The sequence below is a fragment of the Dipodomys merriami genome, unplaced genomic scaffold, assembly GCF_024711535.1.
Source record: "Dipodomys merriami isolate MVZ:Mamm:240054 unplaced genomic scaffold, mDipMer1.0.p SCAF_3, whole genome shotgun sequence".
Lineage (NCBI taxonomy): Eukaryota > Metazoa > Chordata > Mammalia > Rodentia > Heteromyidae > Dipodomys > Dipodomys merriami.
The window spans coordinates 20,145,143-20,168,690 of record NW_027204492.1 but is presented as its reverse complement, the minus strand read 5'-3'; positions in this window follow the sequence as shown (position 1 = coordinate 20,168,690).

The following is a 23,548-nucleotide window of genomic DNA, read 5'->3' as shown; positions in this document are numbered from 1 at the left end:
ATAGATCAGAGGGACTTAACCCTCCTCAAGGGTATTTTGGCATGAGTTAAGTACTGTTAAACAATGTTGAGAATGTCAATGTTGTTGATAGATCTTATTTGTAAGCACCCTTTAATGATTGCTTTTTCTTGAAATAAACAAAGCTGTTTGGGGTAAACTAATGTGACAAATTAATAACTACCAATCCATTCTCTTTTACTTAGTTGCTTTTAGTGGGGAGCTGTCAACCAAGCTGCCGCCTACACATTAATGAACTATACTTCAACTACAAGAAACACTGTACATACAGCTATTGCTGAAGCCACAATTTCTATTTTAGAAGACTTTGCTACAGTCACAACTATTCTAAAAAACTTACCTTGCTTTAAATGTTGCCATCTCTCAATCAGAACAAAGATAAAGCTCCGTTAATGCTAGATGATTCTGCTCACTCTGCAACTATTCTTGCTCAGAATGGGAAAGGTTAAAGCTCTCCATTAACTCAGAACAAAGTCTGGTTGGTATAATGTTAGGATTGTGGTTGGATAATAAATAAGGTTTAGGTTGAGTTCAAATTTAAGACTTATAATTGGTGGAATTGCAATCAATACACAAACATACCACGCTCCCCTTCTGGCTGTTTTCCATTATTTATGGGTTAGTCCTGAATGGATTGGTCTTGTATGCTATTCTCCGTATTGTGATAATAGGCCCCATAAAAGCTTCCCTCAAATAGTCTTTTGCCTATGTATAGTTTTGATCATGGGAAGAGTAAGCTTCACTTGGTACACACAGAGCAGATAAATATCCAGAACTTCAAGCGTCAGTGTTGGAGACAGCAGTGGTTGAGGCATTGGTAATGAGAAGGACACTGAAGACTTCCACACAGTAACAAAGAACAGACAGCCACAATGCCAAGAGCTAAAACTGTAGCACCAAAAGACAGCTAAGAATTCTAGGGGGGCACCAAAAGCTAAGGGTCTCAAAACATGAAGCTCAGAGTTGTAATACTAGGATGTGCCTAAAAGCTTGAGAGAGAAACAAAGGGAAGAAATTGCAAGGGTCAAAGACACAAATAGTGGAAAAAGGATTGAGGAGGCAAGAGATGGTAGAGAAGCTGAGACTATGAGGTTGTGAAGACTAAGGCAATGAAGATTGCATAAAGAGAGCCTCTAAGGGTTAAAGATAATGTTCCTGAAATCCAAAAGTCTGTAACTAGACACTGTGTGTTGGCACTCTAATTCCAGGGTAATAAGCCTCTGCCTTGAGCATCTGGAGCAATAATAAGTCTCTGGCTTTGAAAATTTGGAGCTGAATGTCTGTCATTCTGAGATTAAAGCTAAAAGCTTCTGCAATTGGAAGGCTTGCCTATCAGCCAATGTAACTCACAATCATCAATGCTAAGAGAACTGTCCTTTTGTCTATTTGTGATTTAGATCTGGACAGCCATCTGTGGCACTCTTTCCCCAGCTGCATACTGTGTTATATCAGATGGGCCCAGAACACTGCTACTAGTACTCAGTCTTACAAAGATCCTCCTCACAACAACTCCTGCAGTTTATGTCTACAGCCTTTAAGTCCCCATTTGGCTAAGAATCCTAGTCCATAGGTCTGTAAGGGCAACAGACACTATTCTAAAAGGAATTTACATGTTCTGTGGCACTCTTTATACATTAAGCACTAGTTTAAATGCTTTACATTACACAAGTCAATAACAGTAACACTTCCTAACTCTATTTCACATGTAAGGCAATAGAATCATAGAAAAGGTGAGAAACCTGCCTGTATTCAATCAAGGGCAGCTAGGCTCCAGAATCCATGTTCTTAGCACCAATGAGCTACTGCTTCTCTGCCATAATGATCTCACATTTATGTTTCCATTCCTTTTTCTAGTTACCTGAGCACCCAGTTTTCTTGTGTTTAGTCCCTATCTTGTTATGCACTCAGTTAATACAGTCTGATACCATGTGGACCAGCATACAGCCTGAGTAGGAATCCAACCTATCTGACATTATATGTATGTATATGTATATATGTGTCTGTGTAGGTATATGTTTGATACATGTGGTCAATCAAAAATTCATTTGTTAGATTATTAAAAACAAATAAACAAGAATGTTTAGTGACCAAGTAAGCCAAAGAAAATAGCTTCATTATTCTGGAAGGATGGCTTCAATGTGGTTGGGAGAGAGGGCAACTGAATCTTTCTAGGTGTCTTCTCATTCCTCTTTCAATACCTTCTTACCCCATCCTAACAGATTGTTCTATGGATTAGGGTTAGTTATGAACTCTGAAGATTTTTATTAGAGTAACAAGAAATGTAGACATGAAAACAAAATGGGGAATATGAAAGAAATGACACAATTGACAACAAAATTTCTTCTGTCACACAAACAAGTCTTCATCTCTACCCTTTTTCTATATTTGATATAATTAAATCTCATTTACTATTTATTTGCATCTTAGTATTATGATCTTTTTTAAAAGGAAGAAATGTTTCACATTGGTTTTCCCAAAAAGTGAGAGATAATTAAGGGATTTGATGACTAAAGTAAAGAAAACAAAATGTCAACAAAAACGATTTTCCCAAATTATGTCTTTTGTTTGGTACACAATTGCTCCATGTCAGAGGTAGGGCTGACTTATTCATTAGCCACAGTACCTCAGGTCCACAAATGTTCACTGCAGCACAATTCACCATATCAAAGGTATGTGATCAGTCCAGATGCCTACCATAGGGACAAATGAATAAAGAAATTGTGGTATATATACACAATGGAATTTTACTCATCCATCAGAAAGAATTAAATTTACTTTTTTTAAAGAAAAGGAAAGACTTGGAAAATTTACACTAAGTAAAGTAACTCAGACCCAGAGAGACAAAGATTGCATGGTTTCCCTGATATGTGGTAGTTGGAATTAGCATACAAACCTATAAGTAAGCACATTGGGTCATACGCAAGTGGTTCCAAATGTGTTAACTGAAATATAGTAAATTCAAAGAAGAATACCAATAGTATAATTCCTTAGAAGGGCCAAGTCAAAGCCCAAAACAATAAGCACCAGAAAACCAGTACTTTTAAGAGATGAGGTGGTTCCTAAAAGAGGGGGTAGACAAAGAGAAGCACAATGGAGAAATGCATTCATGAATTCAACGTATGTACTATAAACCTAAGAAGAGTAGGGGAAGGGGTGGTTAAAGAGGGATGGGTGAGATTGTGAAAGGGATAACATTGATCAAGATGCATTATATTCATTAATGAGTTTGTTAAATGTCAACTCCTTTGTACAATTACTTAAAGATAATAAAAATTAAGAAAAGAAAAGAAAACAATGAAAACTCAGGTAGACCGTTTTATTATATAATATTAATCTATTCCTCTTTATATCAATATACTCATAGAGAATGACAATATACTCATAAAGTATATACTCACAATATCCTCATAAAGTATGACTTCAATAAATTTGTTATGAAGGAAGAGGCCTTCCTGACACAGATAAAGGTCAAAATGTGACCTTGATCTCAGAGTGTATTTTCTTTTCTTTTTATTTTTAATATAGATTTTTATTGTAAAAATACTGTATAGAGGGGATACAGTTACATGACTAGGGTAATGAATACATTTCCTATCGAGCATTGTTACCTCCTCCTTTGTTTTTCCCCTACCATCACTTCACTTCCCACCTCCCCAACTTCTCCCTCCACCACCCTTCCCCAGACATTGTAAAGTTCATAATCAACATAGAGTCCTGTATATTTCATCGTCACAATGGGTCAATCCCCATTTAAGCATTAAACTATACCCTTTCCCCTACCAAAATTACAAAAATGTATATACAAGATGCAGAACACTGGAATCAAATACAGTGAAAACAGGGGTCAGAGAAGAAAATACAAAAGAAACAAAAGAATCACATAGTGCACTATAAGTACATTAAAAACAATAGCAAGCAAGAAAAAAACACTTGTGTCCCTGTCTTGGGTACATTTTGATTAACATCATCTCATATGGTCATATGTACATAGCCTGTGACTTTCTCTGCTTGTCCTAGACATGTACTAATCATTGCAGAAAAGGGAAACCATGGGACCTATGTTTCTTTGGGCCTGGCTTATTTCACATAATATAATTTTTTCCAAGCCTTTCCATTTCCTAACAAACTGGGGGGTGTCATTCTTTCTGATGGAGACATAAAATTCCATTTTAAATATATATATATATATAATATATATATATATATATATATATATATATATATATATATATATGGTCCATTCATCTACTGAAGGGCATCTGGATTAGTTCCATATCTTAGCTGTGATAAATATGGTTGCACTGGTAGCTTTGATATGACCTTGTTTGTTGCTGTTTGGGTAAATGCCCAAAAGTAGGATTGCTGGGTCATAGGGGAGCTCTATGTGGAGTCTTTTGAGGAACCTCATACTGCTTTCCAGAGTGGTTGAACAATTTTACACTCCCACCAACAGTGCAGTAGGGTTCCCTTCTGTCCACATCCCCTCCAGCATCTGATGTTACTAGATTTCTTGATTATAGCCATTCTAACAGGTGAGGTGGAATCTCAATGTTCAGAGTGTATTTTCACAGAAACAGAAACTAAAAAAAGAATTTAGAATCTTGAGTGTGTATTAAGAGGTATCTGCAAGAGCAACATTTATAGAAAGGCAGGAAAGGAAGCTGAAGGGAACAGAGGGAAATGGCAAGTTTCAGGGAAAGCTCAAGAGCAGAACTGGTCAACAACACAAGGAAATCTAGAGCTATAATGGCCCTTAAGGGTTGGTTTCATGTTCATCTTATATTATCAAGACTTTTAATTCATACATTATTTATGTTATACTATTTGAAACAGTAAGACCTAGAATGATGAAGAGGCTGATAGGTGGAGGCTCTTTGGTGACCTCACTGACAGCAAGTCTTCACTTGAAGAAGGATCCGGGCAGTGCCTCTCAGTATTCACTTCATCTATTACATGTCCCTAGAGGAAATGTCTCTCATATACAGTAAGCAACTATTTCCATTGGCTAAAAACAGGGCCCACTGGCATTACAGCCCCACTTCCTTCCAGTCTTTTAAGAACAGCCATAGAAAAGACATCATAAATTAAACCAAATACATTATGTAGCACATTTATTTTTATCTCAGTCTACAGCCCTTGGGTTATTTTTATCACCTTTTTAAAAAGAAAATTCAGCTCTCCCTAGCCATCTCATCAATTTGTCAAGTTTGAATTCTGAAATCTATATATCCATATAAAATTTATACCCCCTCCAAGCATATTTTTATCCTCACATAAAATTTATGTCAGCAGTGTTTTGCCAATATGGCTACCATAAAAGTTTTGTTTAGATAGAGAAAGTAAGCTCCATACATTGTACATAACTATTTCTTTGGCACAAGATAGTCCATGAAAAGTTATAGGATAGAATGCCTATACATGTCTGCTATGTGAATTTATTATCATGAAGGTATTAATCTTCTGATTAATATGATATGAAACAGTCAATGTACAACTTTAGCTATAATACCTTTCCCACACTTACATTGTACAAGTAGCAAAACCCAGAAAAGCAAAGAAAATCAGCATCAGAGGATGGAATGGATTGTAGTTGCACATGGGAATTTAGACACCGGTGAAGGTATTGATTTCTCACTTGCAATTGGTAGAGGTGAGATCATTTTCTAGTTTTTTTTTAACTTACTATAATCACAATCTAAAGGAGGAAACACTAGAGTGAAAATGCCCATTTTCTGCATTAGCAAAATACCCGTCAACTTCCTCCATGACTACGTTCCTCCCTAGATTTGATTATTTAGAGATAACTTACGAAAAGCAATTTCAAAATCTGCACAATGCCATGCTAGTTTTCCCAACTATACTTTTTAATGGGTTTTGCACATTCTGTGTTTCAGATTATGTAATCAACTATAAATTCCATGATCTGACGCTAGCAATTGACAAATACAGATTTGATTATGTGATCCTGAATGACTAGGGATGACTTTTATTTCTCTTTCAAGCCCATAATTGCCTAAGCTTTCCTTTGGAGCTGTATGCCTCTTGGCAACTCAGTTGGATTTCAGTTTGTAGACTGATAGCTCCAAATCACAAACTCAAGTTTTTGTGATAAAGAAAACATTCATACAGCATTCATAAGAACCATCCTTTCGTTACATAAAACAGCTCAAATATCAAATCCTATGTCTTCCTTACCTATCTGGGTTTTATGTGGCCCACATAATCTATATTAAGGAAATACACTATAAGAAAGTTCAAATATAATAATGGTTGGCATTAGATTATTTGGGTACAGATAAGTAAGAGTGTAGAAACTGACAAGAAGTTTAAAGTAATGTGTTTACTCTAAATAATGGGTCATACAATGCCTTCTTGAACACCAACTACCCCAGATATTCACACTATGGTATTTTTAATTATATTCATACTTCAAGACAAGTTAACTTTTTGTCTTCTTGCTAAGTATTTCTTTTATATTTCTTATCTATAATCCCTACCCCAGGACATGGTAAAGAAACCTGTATATAGTTGGTTCAATCAACTATATGAACTACTCTGAATGCATATATATTGAACATCTATTGTATAAGGGAGCACTGCTAACTGCAAGTGGGATAACATGCAAAAATATTTAACATAAATCCTGGAACATAGTACATGTTGTTTTCAAAAGCTTAACTTTTAGCATGAAAATAGAGTCAAAATATACAAAATAAATAGAGAAGAAGAGGCAATCAGAACTTCAAATTTTATTCCTAAAATGTTGAATATTTTCTCCAAGTATACATTTGTTACCCATGATCTAAGTTGAATTTCAGATGAAGTAACTAAATTAAGAATAAGTCAGTAACTGAAAATAATACTTGTTTTAAACAATAGACCAAAATATAATCAAACCGGTTAAGAACAAAGAATAAATGCATTCATTCAAAGCTGATTGGGATTGTAACCCAGAAGACATACATTTCAAGCTGTCTTAAATGTTCCAAAGATTTACAAGACAGTAGCTGTTTTTTATAACCAAACTCTAAGTTGGAATGTTAATTACATGTCTTGTTTGTCAAGAACTGTGATTGATGCAGCAAAGTTCAAACTGTCTTAGAAGGGATTGGGTATTGCCCAGGAAACAAGTGTGACAATTTGACAATTTCACAAACTGTTACATAATCTAGAGAATTTCATTCCAGAAAGTTCAACTTGACCCAGTTTACAAGGTCAGCATATGTCCTGATTAGGAATATATAGACAGGTCAGTTCAAAAGTTCAGCTGTGGATGTGGTTAAAAGCAGATTTACCAAGGCCTTTTTCCTCCATTTGTAGACAAATCCATTCCAACTACTTTAAAACAATGCTACTCTGCTGTGATTTTCTTTTACACACACACACACACACACACACACACACACACACACACACACACACACACACACACACACACACACATACACATGAATAAAAGGAATAGAATTACCACCAAATTAGAATTAAGAATACAGTAAATACTGACTTCCATCTTAAACAAGTGGAAAAAATCTTTTTTTTTAATTTAATTTAATTTTATTTGTGAACATACTGTACAGAGGAGTTACAATTACATGGGCAGGATAATGCATACATTTCTTACCAAGCATTGCAGCCTCCTCCTTTGTTTACCCTTCACATCCCTTCCCAGGGAAAAATTCTTAATACAAACATTATATCTATAGACAGTTCTCTGTATTTTTATAACACTCTGATTATGTAGTATAATCAGTGACTATTGATGGCCCAGAAAAATCTATATTCAAATATGTGATAAAGCTAAAATTCTTCTTTGTTCAATTAATAGTTGTTGGGTGACAAATAGAGAAAATAGAAAACTTAGAGTATGATGGAGTCATCCCATTTTTCAGTTTGAGTTGTTATTCATAGCTTACAAAATAATTTCATAAAATTTGGAGGTTTATCAGAACATGCAAATTGTTAGAAATCCCTAAGAGTGGATGTCCCACAATACTTAATAAATTTTCAAGATAGTATAATAATCTTTAGTGTGGTCTTGTTTGTAAACATTTGGGTAAATGCCCAAAAGTGGGATTGCTGGGTCATAGGGGAGCTCTATGTGAAGTCTTTTCAGGAACCTCCATACTGCCTTCCAAAGTGGTTGAACAAGTTTACACTCCCACCAACAATGAAATAAGGTTCCCTTCTGTCCACATCCCCTCCAGCATCTGTTGTTGTTAGAGTTCTTGATTATAGCCATTCTAACTGGGGTGAGGTGCTATCTCAATGTTGTTTTGATTTGCATTTATTTTATGGCTAGTGGGGTTGAGCATTTCTTCATGTGTCTATTGGCCAGCACAACTATGTTTATTGCAGCATTATTTACCATAGCTAAGATATGGAACCAACCCAGATGCCCCTCAATAGATGAATGGATCAAGAAAATGTGGTATATATACACAATGGAATTCTATGCCTCCATCAGAAAGAATGACATTGCCCCATTTGTTAGGAAATGGAAAGGCTTGGAAAAAATTATATTAAGTGAAGTAAGCCAAGCCCAAAGAAACATAAGTCCCATGGTTTCCCTTATTTGCAATATCTAATATATGTATGAGTCAAGCAGAAAAGGTCAGATAATGTGATGTTAGGAAAATGAACCCTTAGATATGTATTTAAATGTTTTTTTTCTTCCATGCATTTGTTTCTAACGCATTTATAAGATTATCTCTTTGTTGCTTTGTATGTCCCTCCCCCACAGTATAACCCCTGCTTTCACTATATTTGATGTCGGTATAATTTGTGGAGGAGATGGGGAAAACAAGTCTTTTAAGGATACAGGCGGACCCGTTGCAACTATGAGAAGTACAAGTTGTCATGTCTAAAACGAACCTTACAACTTTGGTGCGGAGGGGTGGGGAGGGGGGATTGGATGGGGGGCAGGGGGAGGCTGGGAAGAGATGTTAAGGGTAAACAAAGGAGAAGGCTGCAATGCTTGATAAGAAATGTACTCATTATCTTGCCCATGTAATTGTAACCCCTCTGTACAGTATGTTCACAAAAAATAAAAATAAAAATTTATTTAAAAAATTAAAAAATATAATAATCTTCTGAAACTATAGCCTATATTCATATATTAGAATATCAAACGAGACAAAGATTTTTCACATGTACACATTCACTCAATATTTTCATAACCCTCAGATAAAGTTATCAAGCTCCTTTCATGTTGTAAACTAGAGACTGATGAAACAAACTTGATGCTTGACCTTGACATTTGGAGGAGTATGTTAAGGTTGAAGCTGGTCAAAAGACTGATAGTTCCTCTTATAAAATAAATTGCCCATAATATTAAATGATGTTTTATGTACAGTCACATTCAATTTGACTTTTGCAGCACTATAGAAATTAAACACCATTTTGGAATTGTGAGGTCAAAAGTATTCCAAACTTTATTTTGAATTTATATTCTGAAACCCTGAAGTTGGCACATTTTGAGACTTTTCTTCAGTTACAAAGGTCTTGGAGGCTTCATTAACAATCCTGCTTTAAAAGCATAAAGCACCATTCCTTGGCCTTGAACTTCATAGTGTTTCAAAAATGTCGAAGTATGCAGTGATCATCTCCTTTTGAAGATCTGCCATAGAAGAAAATAGGAAAAGAGAATTCTTGGCTCCATAAATCAGAGGCCCAGTAAGATGTTTTCACAAAGCTTTCCTATTGCATAGTTCAGTAGAAGAATCAAACTCACCATGCAAGAGAGAATGCTATAAAGCCAGTGCCAGTGTTGGCAAGCCAGATGAATTTCAATGGCAGCACTCCAGAACTGAAACCTAAAGCCAAAATGAAAGTAAGGAATGTAGTCTCCTGGGACAGGAATAGGAAAGCTCAAAACCAAACTAATATTTATCCTATGGTGGTCATTTGGACCACAGCATCAAGAGCTGCTTTAAAAAAAAATATAGATGGAGAAGCCACATATCTGATAAGTAAAGCAGAATCTCTTACTGTGAAAATACCTTAAAAACTAAAATTTGTAGCACTCCAAGTAATTGTGAAAGTGAGTCAACATCCCAGAAATATAGACCTTCCAAGAACTCTTTGCATTTGAAAAACTTCTGAACTCTCAAAGCAATCACTGAAAACAAAAACAGCAGCCAAGTTTGTAGAAATACATTTGAATACCCATAAAACAGTTCCAAAAGAAAGCCCTATATTCTAAGTTTTCTTCTCTACATCAATAAAATCTGCATATTATGCAGTACATTTTTCAGATGCTTCTGCCCTTTTTGGCAGAGAAGCTTAATACTGTTACTTAAAATATGAAACCATCCTGGCACTGACTACACTCACTCACTTAGTGGTCATCTTTGAAAGCTCCTTGGAATAGATATTGGGAAGTGGGAAGTTAAAATCATTTATCATTTTTGTTTAACTACAGATTAAACAGAATTTGTATGCAAACCCCAAGGTGGGAAAGCTTCCTAATATAGCATTCTGTTTTTGCATCTGCAAATGTCTAGAATGGTATATTAGCTGAAATCCTCTTTGAGCACCCATAATTCTGTTTGGCCTGAGCGGCTCTGAAACACCTAGCCCAAGACTATATTTGTAGCAATTATAAGAGAAGGAACTATATACATGCTGTTAATATCATTAAAACCGATTTGATGTTTTTATGTCCCCTATCTCAGCATAGTTTATTATCACTTGACTCTTCTACCTCAAAATGAATGGATTTCTCTATATTTGAGATTTCATGTGACTATACTATTTCTTTATTTTTTGGTGTCTGTAGTAAGACTTCAGTGCATAGCCTGGGTTCTGTCCATATGTTTTCCACTCAAGATTGGCTTTCTGCCACTTCAACCCCATCCACATTTTCAGCTTTTTGATGGTTAATTAGAGATTAGTCTCACAAATTTTCCTGCCAAGGTAGCTTTGAACCATGATCTTTGGAGCTCAGTCTCCTGAAAAGTTAGGATTGTAGGTATAACTCACAAACACTTGGTTTCTTTTTGGTCATAATTTCCCCAAACTTAGGCCTCCTTCCCTGGTTTGTGAATTACACTCAAATTTCATCAAGCAAGTTTGAGAATCAGTAGGTATAGAACCTTCAGTGATTTCTTTCTCTGAGTATTCCAAATGCCTTTAGTGCAGATTTTCCTTTTTGGTACTTTTTTATTGTGAAAACACTGTACAGAGGGGTTACAGCTACATGAGCAATCTAATGAACACATTTCCTGTTGAGCATTGTTGCCTTCTTCTCGTTTTTTCCCTACCATCCCTTCCCTCCCACTCCACAACTAACACCACCCCCCCACCAAAGTTGAAAAGTTTGTTTTCAACCTAGTGTCTTGTACATCTCATTGTTACAATGGTTCAATCTGTATACATATTTAAGCATTTTGTGTTTTCCCTTCCCCTCCCTGAATTAGAGAAGTGTATATACAAGATGCAGGGCACCGACATCAAATACAGTAAAAACTTATTATTTTATTCTTTTAAAATAGTTGTACAAACAGGTTTCAATTTAACATATCAATTTATAAGTACATCTTGTCATCTCTTCATCATTCTTCCACCCCATGTATGTATCCCAATCTCACAAAGCCTCTTAAGTTTCTAAGTTCCCTTTTCACAAATGTACATTGAGTATTATAACTGTATTCAACCACCATTTCTCTCATCTAGAACCTCTAGGAGAAAAACAGCATGCAAAATCTTACACAATTATGTGCATGTAGATCAGATTATGTGAGTAGTTTCCTACCTTCACTTACATAACCACCAGACATCCCAATAAATTTATTTAAATGTTATACAGTCCAAGAAAGGATCCTAATCATTTTGTCTAGGCAGCCCCCAGTTCTCGTCCATCCTTTAGTTACCTTGATTTGTCCTCTAGCATGTGTCACTACATGACTAAAATATGGCCTTTATCTATTTTGCCTATTTCTCCAACTAGAAACATATGAGTTGCTGAAATTTCTAGTCTATATATAGCCCCTATCATGCAAGAAGTACCTAACCAACATTGATTAGAAGAATAAACAGACTAAATACCTGATATTACCCTTTTCAGGTCACCTGATACCAAGAAAAGTTAACTTTGACAGCAAATAATCAAATCAGTAAAGCTGGCCAATGTTTTTTTTTTTTTGGGGGGGGGGTCCGGTCGTGGGTCCTAAACTCTGGGACTGGGCACTGTCCTCAGCTCTTAAGCTCAAGGCTAGCATGCTACCACTTGAGCCACAGTGCCACTTCTGACTTTTTTTTCTGCTTATGTGGTGCTGAGGAATCGAACCCAGGGCCTCATGCATGCAAGGCAAGCACTCTACCACTGAGCCACCTTCCCAGCCCCAAGCTGGCCAATGTTACCCAAAGCAGAAAATATATCTGAAAATTCTTTCAAGGGATCAAGGTAGCCTTTTTTAACTCCCTTGTGAGCAAATGTGAACCTCACTGCTCTGAAATGTCAGTTGAATAATCACACTTTCTCACTTCAAACTTGGAGATTTCCATCCCAAGTAGTTTCTTAAACATTTCTGTGTCTAATACTCTGACACTGCTTCACTTAGAAAATATGAGAATAGAGTATTTCTGTAGGGTAACAGAATAAAACATTGAAAAGCTTATGCTGTTAACTTTTAGTTGCATATTCTTCTACACTAAGACCATACTAGTATTAAATAGCCTAAACAGGTGACATTGGTGAAGATGCACTGCAATCATAAACTTCTTCATTGAATGGCAATTTCTTTGTACAACTAAATGAAATTAGATGAAGACAACATAAATAAATTCTAAATATAGGATGGTGAACTGAAACTAACCCATACAAAATATCCTCAAAACATATTGAAAAAATAAACATGAAATGTGGGGAAAATGGTAACAAAGGAAGGCTTATGTTTGTGACTTGATCATTGAAAAGTTGTAGCCAAGAGAAATAAGAAACAGAATTCTCATTAATATAATAGCTCTTGTCAAGCTCCTCTCTCATATTTAGAACAGTGAAAAGAATACAATGGATTTTTTTTAAAAACCCAAATGTAAAAGATAAGGAAAATCTCTTAAATGAGAAGCAATTCTTTATGAGCCTCACTATCTCAAAGGATGGAAAATCAATGATTTAGTTTTGGCAGATTAGAATAGTGGATGATGTGAGAAAACATAGCAAGCATAATAACCCATAATAAATTTCCTCTAGCCAGAACTGAGAGTAGCCAAAATATGAAGATATAAAATGGAAGTATAAAAAGAAAAAGAGCTCTATGTTTAGTCTTTTGAGGAACCTCCATACTGCTTTCCAGAGTGGTTGAACAAGTTTACACTCCCATCAAAAATACAGTAGGGTTTCCTTTCGGCCACATCCCCTCCAGCATCTGTTATTCTTAGATTTCTTGATTATAGCCCTTCTAACGGGGTTGAAGTGGAATCTCAATGTTCTTTTGATTTGCATTTTTTACTTTTTTAAATATCTATTTTAATTGTAAAGATACTGTAGAGAGGGGTTACAGTTACACGAGCAAGGTAATCAGTATTTCCTATCGAGCATTGTTACCTCCTCCTTTGTTTTTCCCCTACCATCCCTTCCCTCCCCACTTTCCCAACTCCTCCCTCCCCTCTTCCAAACCCACCCTCCTCCCTGCAAAGTTGTAAAATTCATTTTCAACATACTGTCTTGTACATCTCATTATTACAATGAATCATCCTGTATCCTTATTTCAACATTTTGTTATTTCCCTTACCCTCCCCAGAGTTGAAAAATGTATATACAGGATGCAGGGCACCAGAATCAAATACAGTGAAAATAGGGTTATACCATGGAGGAAGAACAAAGAAACAAAAAAAAATCAGACCAACAATGCAGTAAGGTTCACTTCTGGCCACATCCCCTCCAGCATCTGTTCTTATTAGATTTCTTGATTATAGCCATTTTAACTAGGGTGAGGTGGAATCTCAATGTTATTTTGATTTGCCTTTCTTTTATGGCTAGAAAAGTTGAGCATTTCTTCATGTATCTATTGGCCATTCTTATTTCCTCTTCAGAGAAGTCTCTCAGTAAGTCTTTATCCCACTTATTAATAAGATATGGAACCAACCCAGATGCCCCTCCGTAGATGAATGGATCGAGAAATGTGATATATATATATATATATACATATACATATATAGAGATATATATACATTTATATATGCATAAACACAGTGGAATTATATCTAGGTACTAGATTAGTGTTGTCTATGAATTATCCTATGTAACACTAACCACTTTTTGTTTACTTCTTTTGATGTGTGTGTAGCTAAAATGTTTATTGTATGTTTCCATCAGAAAGAATGACACCGTCCCATTTGTAATAAAATGGAAAGTCTTGGAAAAAGATCAAATTAAGTGAAGTAAGCCAGACCAAAGAAACACAGGTCCTATGGTTTCCCTTATTTGGAATAATTAGTATATGTCTAGGACAATCTTAGCAGATGAGCAGTATAGCTCAATAGCTATGAACATATGACCATATAAGATGATGCTAAGTGAAATGAATTCCAAGACGTGGACACAAGAGGTTTTTCTTTGTTGTTGTTTTTGATGTTCTATGTGTTTTTTTTGTTTTTTGTTTTTTTTTGGGGGGTCCGGTCGTGGGACCTGAACTCTGGGCCTGGGCGCTGTCCCTCAGCTCTTCAACTCAAGGCTAGCGCTCTACCACTTGAGCCACAGTGCCACTTCCGGCTTTTTTTCTTTTTGCTTATGTGGTGCTGAGGAATCGAACCCAGGGCCTCGAGCATGCAAGGCAAGTGCTCTACCACTGAGCCACCTTCCCAGCCCTCTATGTGGTTTTTTTATTGTAACTGCATTTGATTTTGGTACCCTGTTATTATGTTTACGTTTACTTGAATTAGGGAAGGGGAACAACAGAATGGTGAGACAAAGGACAAGGGGGAACCAATGCAACAGCAATATACACAAAACAATATGTTGGGAATGATCTGTACAACTTGAGGGGGGTGGGAGGACAGGGAGGAGAAAAATGAGGGAGGGGTAACAAAAGTTTGACAAGAAATGTACTATTACCTCACGTTTGGAACTGTAACCCCTGTGTACATCACCTTGACAATAAAAAAATTAAATGAGACAAAATTGTACAAAAGAATGAAGGCATTAAGGGCATGGTTAATTCTATCTCTCAGCATGCAAAACAGTATTACTATGGCAAAAACTTAAAAGGTCCTTCACCTCTTACGTTTGCCTAAGAGGTGGATCAATTGGTAAACATTGGCTTTTTGGCATAGTTTGCATTGGCTAGAAGAAAAAGTTCTTGAATGGCAATTTGAGATAACGATGTTGAAGGAGCTCTGCATACAGTAGGTGGTGCCAACACTTCAGTCATTCATTAATTCCCAGTCCTAAATGTACCTTAGCACTAGAGAGCTACTGAAACAAGTCAATTCTTAGATGGCCATACCACATAAATCAGAATCTTTGAAGGCAGATCTCAAGCTTAATCCTCATTTAAAAAGGTAATGCCTAGTAAGGTGCAATAATTATTGCACCAGATACAGTGAATCTCACTACAGATACTTAAAGGAAATTACAGACAGCAAAGCAAAGATCCACTAACTGACTAGATCCCTCAATGCTTAGCTATTCAACTGATGCTCTTAATAAGAAACAAGCAAGAAGAGGGCAATGATGAATTCATGTCAACATTAAAATTTCTCAGAAAATGTCAAAATTTAAGATAAGTAAATATTTATAAGTATATGACATGAAATGATACAGAGTAACAGCTCTGTAAAAATATTGCAAAAATTCATATGGAACAAAGAAGATGCATAAGAGAGCAGGAAGGAGAAAAGAGATTACAGATTATGAAGCCATGCTTCAAGAAAATATTTCCTAGTAAAAAAGAAAAAGTTAACAAGAATATGGACTCACTGAAATAAGATATCAAAGAAAAACAATAAAACAATGGAAAAAGAAGAATATAAAAAGGGGAAACACAAAGGTAAGAAAACCACACCAGCATTACCGAAGTATGAAGAATCTTATATATAATAAAAATGATGCTAGGTCATGATATTAATATCAGAGATGATTAGATTCCAAGGGAAGTTTTTTGATACAGGACACCATTCACAATGAGAATATGACTGTCATAAATATTCATGTAACAAATAATAGAATCAGAATACATCGAATATAAACTGCATAAAATTCAAGGAAAATTTCCAAAACTATAGTAGCAGATGCCGATCTTACACTTCTGTCATCTATGACAGATGTGGTAAAGTTTAAAATACACACAATATCTTGGAAAATTCTGAAAAAGAATCATAAGAGAACAAAATTAAGAGCATTATGAGCCTTAAAAGTTTAAAACAATTTGATAATGAAGAAATAAGTGAATTGACAGAATATGAGTCCAGAATTTCACTGTTATATATGTTAATTTAGTACATGGAGAAGAATTTCACATAGGCAACAAAAGTATGAATAATTATTGACATTGGAAAATGTGACTATCTCATTCTTCCACCTCTAAATTTTTGAATATTTTCCTATTTGCTGTAGCAAAATAAATCACCATGGATGAAAGGTTTTAATAGTAAGTTTAAGAAATACCCTCAAAATTGCTAGATAATTTATAAACTTGGAGTTGAGAGCATTTCCCAAGTAGAATGTAAAGCTCAGAATTAAAAATGTAAAACATGAACTTGACTAAATATAAATGTAAAACTTGCTTGTGGCAAATACTGAAAATGTCAGAACCAATGACAAAAGCCAGACTGGCAAAGCATTTGCAAGATGTATGACAGACAAACAAGTATGTTCTTTCATTCACAAGAAACCTATATAAATCAGTGACAAAAGGATAAACAGCCCAAAAGAAAAACAGGCAAAAATAGTAACAGGCAGTTCTCACAAAAAGAAATACAAATGGCTGTTAAACACATGAAAAGATGTTCAACCTTATTCATGATTAATGAAATGCAAAAAACAGCAATGAAGATGCTCTTTTTTATCTATCAGTGTGTCAAATTTAAAAGCTTACCAAGATGAGGTGTAATAAGTACTTATATACACTGTTGGTGGAAATGCAAATTGGTGTCACCTCTAGGGAGGATAATTGGGTAATAGAGGCAGTCCACATATTCATGAAAAACTACTACTAGAAAAGGAGACACTTAAAGGAAATCAATTCAGAACAGGAACCAGAATATCATAGTTGATTTTTTTAATGTTTAATTGGAATTTTATATTTAAAAATTAAAAAGTACAGTATGTATTTTCTTGTATTTTTAAAATAGTAAGGCTTTTTGCTTCAAATAATTTTACTTTAATTTCTATAATCTATTTTTACTGAACAATTGGGAACTTAAGATGTGGCTAAAGTGGTACAGTACCACCCTTGAGCTACAAATTAATTAATTAATTAAATGCAAGACCCTGAGTTCAAGACCCAGTACTGACACATAAAAAAGTGTTATAATGCAGCATCCGCACATTCTTTGATAAATGAATTAAATGGTCACTGCAGAATATATTCAGAGTGGCATTTTTTCTGAGAAAATCACATCATAGTAAAATAAGATTATTTCACAATATAATAAAGTACAAATTTTACAAAATATTAAAAATGTTCTTATAAATTTCCCAAGAACCTTTCTTGGTTTATGGTATTTCAATTTTTCTCTGTCATTCTATTTTGTCTCTCTGTGAATTTGTTCTTTCCTCTAAAGTTAACTCAACCAAATCCTCACTTGGCGGCCTTGTGGGATTCAACCAAATCTATCACTTTCACTAATTTTGTTTTCTTTTAAATTATTTTAAATTTCATTTTGCGTTTGACATCCATGTTCTTTCCATTATAAAGATTGCTTAAGACATTTACATTATGGGAAATGAAAGGCTCTAGTGTTAAACATGAAGGGGTCTTATATGGGAAAATTTTCCTAAGTAGCCAATTCACTAAGGAGTATTGTGCACTAATTATTTTAGCTTGTCTATAAAATCTTATAACTTTAGGGACTCACATAATGAATGTTTGGATGAAGAGAATTCGCTGCTGAATATCATAATCAAAAATGCATCTACTCTGGTTTGTGCCCAGAATCTTCTTTCCCTTTCTTTGTTAACTCCCACAATCTTTTAGTTGTTAGTTCAAGGAATCATTTCCTTGACATTTTGTATTGGTAAAAAGTCTAATTACTGGTTCTCAAAGCATTTTTAGAGCATGTTTCACAGATACAATTGTCCCCTTCTATAATTTAATGTTGATCATTCTCCCACTGGAATGTCTACTCTATAGAGGGGAGGATTATGTCTGACATAAAGGAATATTCCCTTAACAAATATCTATGTAAAGAAGAAGAAGGAGGAGGAGGAGGAGAAGAAGAAAGAAGAAGAAGAAGAAGAAGAAGAAGAAGAAGAAGAAGAAGAAGAAGAAGAAGAAGAAGAAGAAGAAGAAGAAGAAGAAGAAGAAGAAGTTTTCAAGTGCTTGAGAGGCTAACATAGGAAGACCATGAATTTGAGAACATCTTGAGCTACATAGAGAGGTACTGTCTGAGAAAAAATAATGAATATGCTGATATAGAATAATTGTATGATTCAAAACATCCAATAAGAATCTGTTTTTATAAATTTTCTTTTTTTATTGTAAAGACATTGTACAGAGGGGTTAGTTACATGAGTAAGGTAATGAGTACATTTCCTATCAAGAATCGTCACCTCCTCCTTTGTTTTTCCCCTACCATCTCTTCCCTCTCCACCTCCCCAACTCATCCCCCCTCCCCCACCTCCTGAAGTTGTAAAGTTCGTTTTCAGCATAGTATCTTGTAAGTCTCATTGTTACAATGGGTCAACCCATATCCTTATTTCAGCATTATGTTCTTTCCCTTCCCATCCCCAAATTAGAAAAAAATGTACAAATTTTCAAAGAACACACATATTAACATGTATGGTGATAGGTATATTTATTATGTTTTAGGAGAAATTTGGAGCCAGGGACTAGTGGCTCATACCTGTAAGCCTAGCTACTCAGGAGGCTGAGTTCTAAGAATTACTCTTCAAACCCAGATTGGACAGGAAAGTCCATGAGACTCTTATCTACAATTATCCAGCAAAAAGCTGGAAATGGAGGTATGGATCAAGTTCCAAGCCTGGAATTAAAAGTCAAGAGAGATGTTCAGGCTCTTAGGTCAAGCCCCAGTACCACCACAAAAATTAATTGTGGGTTGGGGTGGGGGATAATTTCAGCTTTCTATTATACATCTGATTGAATTATTATGCCAAATTTATTTTCTGTTTTTAAATATATTTTATTGTAAAGATAATGTATAGAGGAGTTACAGTTACATGAATAAGGTAATGAGTACATTTCCTATTAAGCATTGTTACCCCCCTCCTTTTTTCTTATGTTTTAATTCAATAAAAAACAAATTGTTTTTTGATAGATAGAAGTAAAGGCTGACCAACAGAGGAATGCCAAGAAACTTAAAGTTCATGTAAACAACATCACAAAATTATGTAAGAATCGAAACTCTACTCCCTAGATCCATTGCTGGTTCATATTCTGCCAGAAAATCAAATCATTTTCTATTTCTTCCTCTTTCTTAACCATTATTACTAATCAGTTATTAAAGTCCTATTGATCTTACCATCTAAACAGTTCTCTAGCTGAACACAGGTGACTCACACCTGTAACCCTAGTTACTCAGGAGACAGGCCTGAGGATTGCAGTTCTAAGCCAGCCTGACCAGGAAAGTCCTTAAGACCCTTATCTCCAATAAACTGCCAAAAAGGCCAAAAGTGAAGCTGTTTCTCAAGTGGTAGAATGTGAGTCTTGAGCAAAAGAAGCTCAGGGAGAGATCCAAGTCCCTGAGTTCAAGCCTCAGGATCAGCACACTCAAAAGAGCTTTCTAGCCCTTTCCCTCTTCAGCATTTCCACCACAATCATCTTAAATTAGGACCTCATCATGTCTTATCTGTATGGCTGTAAATATTCCTTTCTTTCTACTTCCAGCTTTCTTTTTTTCATTTTATTTTATTTTATTTTATTTTGAGAACATACTGTACAGAGGGGTTACAATTACATGGGCAGGACAATGAGTACATTTCTTATCAAGCATTGCAGCCTCCTCCTTTGTTTACCCTTCACTTCCAGCTTTCACTCACAATCTTCCCTTACACTGCTACCAAAAAATTCTTCAACCCAATTAAAGCAAAGTGAACAAAAACTAGCAAACCAACCTAACATCATCTGCTACAGTTACCCCATGGCCATTTGTAGTTCAGCCATGTTATTCTAACATATATCCCAAAAGAGAGTGTTAGTTTCTCCTTGAGGAATTTTGTATAGCTGTTTCCCTGTGTCTTTCACATTCTACCTTCCCTCGCTTAAATCCCACCACTGGCTCCTTACCATATACAAAATTAAATATTTGAATTATCTCATGTTTGAGCTTCTGCTTAGACCCCCATGCTCATCATCATAACCATTTGATTTTTGTGCTTCAGCAATTCTGAATTTTGCAGAGTACCTAGAACAGACCTTTTGGTTTTTGCTTGCCTCTTATAAGGAACACTTACAAGTTATACCTTTAGAGATGTCCTCCCTGACCTCCAAAATATATTTACCCATGCTTTCTCTGTTTACATTCGGTACCTTATTTTTTCTCCCTTTATTGAACTCATCATATTTTAAACATTTTCTGAAAAGGACATTTTCTTTACTACCTTTTTTGCAAATGCATAACACATAACTTTAACACAGTAAATACTAAATGTCTGAAGTGAGTTGAACATGGATTGTATGGAATATAAATTATTAATGGTGTATCTATAACACCTGCATGGCTATGTGTAATTTTCCTGAGTAGTAGAAAATATTATCAAGATTTTATATGTAGTAACTCCATTAACTTCTCTAAAAGAATAGCAAATGCATTTTTTTACATCTAATAAATCTTCATGCTGCTGGCTGAAAGTCTATATAAAACTCTGCCTCCCTGGGATACAGCCAAATCTAAGGCAAACATACCTTTTTCCTCAGATCTAAGGTTACAAATCTATGTGGCAAGGAAAGCAAAGCAAATAAATGGCCTTTACAGACCATGCAATTTAACAGCAGTGAACAAACCAGCCATTTGGCAACCATGCAAGCATCTCGTGCCATCTTCTCAGGTCACTTGAAGGAAATGGGCTTAACATATTTAACAACAGAAAAAAAAGAGGATCAAAAAATCATCTCCTCCCCCATCTTTTGCACAGGGATTTTTAAAATTCAGACACTGATACTAATTTACCAAAACTTAGCTACCCATTGGCAGTTAGTCCCAAGCACTTAAATTAAGGACCAGTAAGGTTATCTTCCATGTATATAATGAAGGTGTTAATTTAAAAAATAACTCCAAAGCAGCACATGGTGACACATATCATTATCCTAGGCCCTCAAGAGACAGGTTAGAGGAGCATCATCTGAGGTTGAGCTGTGCAAAATTATGAAATCCTAGCTGAAAACAAACTAAAAACAAAAGAGGTAGGAGTATGGTTCAAGGGTTGGAGCATTTGTCCGGCATTTGAAAGTCCTTCAATTCAGTTTTCAGTAATTAAATAATGATGATGATGATGATGATGATGATGATAATTAATAATAATAATAATTCTCAGGGCTGCTATAAGGTATACAAAGTCATTTTTATTGTTAGGTTCAATAAGTTTTTACAAATTCTGTTCAAAGGCACTTGCAACCTATTTAGGGTTTTTATCTTCACATTGGTGACTTCCTTTTGAAGTTATTAGGATCATTGTTAAGTCCATCATCATCTAGGCTTGTCTGGAAAATTACACAGAGTTCTCTGTGGAAGTATAGTCTTACAATATTAGGCAACAGAAGGAAACCCTATTCACTCTTAAAGGATAGCTTACTGTGAGCTGCTATGACATAGTATAACAAAACACTGTATAGGGTGTCCTATAAATATTATACTGTATTGTTTACAGTTCTGGAAGTGGGAACTTCAAGATCAAGGCAGACTTAGTAGCTGGTAAGGGTTTACATTCTGCCTCATAGACAAATATTCCTTGGTGTCTCTTCAAATACTAAAAAGGGTAACGGGGTCTCACTCGGGTCTCCACCTTGAGAGTTAGGATTTTTACATATGGATTAGGGGTTAGGGATGAGGTCATGCAAAAAGCTAAGTCTAAGTTATAAAACTCTCATGAAGCCTCTTATAATTAAGCCCACTTACCACTGAACAATCCTTTCTCTCTATTCTACCACTGAACAATCCTTTCTCTCTATTTGTAGCGTGCTAAAACTGAATGGATGTTGATAGGGTTCCATATTGTTATCTAATAATTTAATGTCAGTTATGCAAGCCATGTTGATAGGAAGCTATCTTGGAGCAGAAATCAACCCTTCCCACCTGAGTACAGTTAAGTACATCATCTAGTAACACTATGCTCATTTGTATTTATGAGGATTATTTTCATTTTAAAGCACAGAAATCTAGTTGAATAACAAGAATAAATGGTGATTTTGTTAGAATATAGAAGTGAATTCTCTCATGAGACCAATATACATGGGTTTCAGGAATTAAGTATTTGAATCTTTATTTCTCACTTTCAGGCCAATATTTCCTTGTTTAAGAGACAAGCAATAGAAAACTCATCTCTGGAACTGCACAAATATATATTTCTAATTCAGGCATTCAAAAGCAAGAGCTTCTTCTAAGTCTCAATTAGAATTTCTAAAGCATAAGTTAAGGCTCAGGTTAGTTTAGATGGTCACCTCTGAGTATCTCAAATGTGGTTGAGAACTAGGTAATGAGAAAGACATATAATCAAATAATTTGAATATTACATGGTTAAACTCTTTAAGACAAAGTTTAATTTGTGTTGCAGAGACCTGGGGATTCAGAGAATACTATTGTGGTATATAGAACTTGAATTGAATTTTCAACGACAGTTAACAGATGGAAAGGGCATTCCAAGCAAAGGAAATGTCATGAATAAAGACATAAATTCATAAAATAGAGTGACATATATATATACATATATAATGGTCTCCAAATAACAAATAAGAGCTTACATAGAATAGAGGCTATAGAGATAGGCATGGGTAAAGTCACAAATGACCTTAAACATTATTATCTCAAGAAGACTAGTTCTTATCTAAGATGTAGATTATATCTACTTTATGTTTTAGGGCATGATGGAAATTGTGTTGAGAATGGGCTTGAAAATAAAGAATAACACCTTCTATCTTCTATCAATTCAGCATAAAACATATATTTGGACACACTATAATAAGAACTGATTGAATGATTGTAATTCATGACATCCTGTTTGTTAATGGATGTCAGGGACATCCAGGTACTAGGACAGGGACAGTGCCCAGGCCCTGAGTTCAAGCCCCACAACCAACAAAAAAGAAAAAGGAGCTGGGCGCTGGTGGCTCATGCCTGCAATCCTAGCTACTCAGGAGACTGAGATCTGAGGATCGTGGTTCAAAGCCAGTCCAGGCAGAAAAGTCTTTGAAAC